The following is a 667-nucleotide window of genomic DNA, read 5'->3' as shown; positions in this document are numbered from 1 at the left end:
GTCTGGAACCAACTTCCAAGAGAAGTGGTGCAGGCTCCTACCCTGGGGGTTTTTAAGAGGAGGTTAGATGAACACCTTGCTGGGGTTGTTTGACCCCAGTACTTTTTCCTGCCATGGCAGGGGGTTGGACTCGATCTGCTCAGGTCCCTTCGGACCCTACTAACTCTGAAACTGTGACTTAATTGAGGAGTCCTAGCTGTGGTTGATTCTTTGTTTTTGGACCTTGCCTCCATGCAGGACCTAAACCATGCATGGTTGATCCTCACTGTTGGCAGTATCAAATATAGTTGAGCAGGCGCTCATCCATCAGTACAATTGTAATGGTTTCAATTCCATGTCCTGATCTAAATCCAGATTGTACCAGGTCTAGAATAATAACATGAATTTGTCAAAAAAACCTGTTTTAAATGTTATTGTACTAAACATGATCAACATTTTCATGGCAATAATTAGATTACCATCACTGTCATAAACTACTCAGCCTTCATTTAACACTGTCTGTAATTGGGAACCTGGCTGTCGCCTTCTAAAACAGAGGAGCATTTTTATTATTTATGAATTATCTCAGTACCTGAAGCAGTACTAAACCACGTGAACGAGCACTAGTGCAGTACACTTGTGTGCGTGTGTGTGTGTGTGTGTGTGTGTGTGTGTGTGTGTGTGTTTT

At 42.6% G+C, this 667-nt stretch overlaps 1 protein-coding gene across 1 annotated transcript in view; it reads left to right on the top strand.

Moving 5' to 3' along the window:
* The window catches only part of LOC109299982 (E3 SUMO-protein ligase ZNF451-like), a 56,299-nt gene that overhangs the window by 54,040 nt on the left and 1,592 nt on the right, over positions 1-667 (top strand). The gene's annotated exons all lie outside the window — the stretch shown is intronic.

Source organism: Gavialis gangeticus, unplaced genomic scaffold, assembly GCF_001723915.1.
Source record: "Gavialis gangeticus isolate Ggan-Ray unplaced genomic scaffold, GavGan_comp1, whole genome shotgun sequence".
Lineage (NCBI taxonomy): Eukaryota > Metazoa > Chordata > Crocodylia > Gavialidae > Gavialis > Gavialis gangeticus.
Note: the sequence above shows the minus strand (reverse complement) of the source record. Positions and strands in the feature narration are given on the sequence as shown.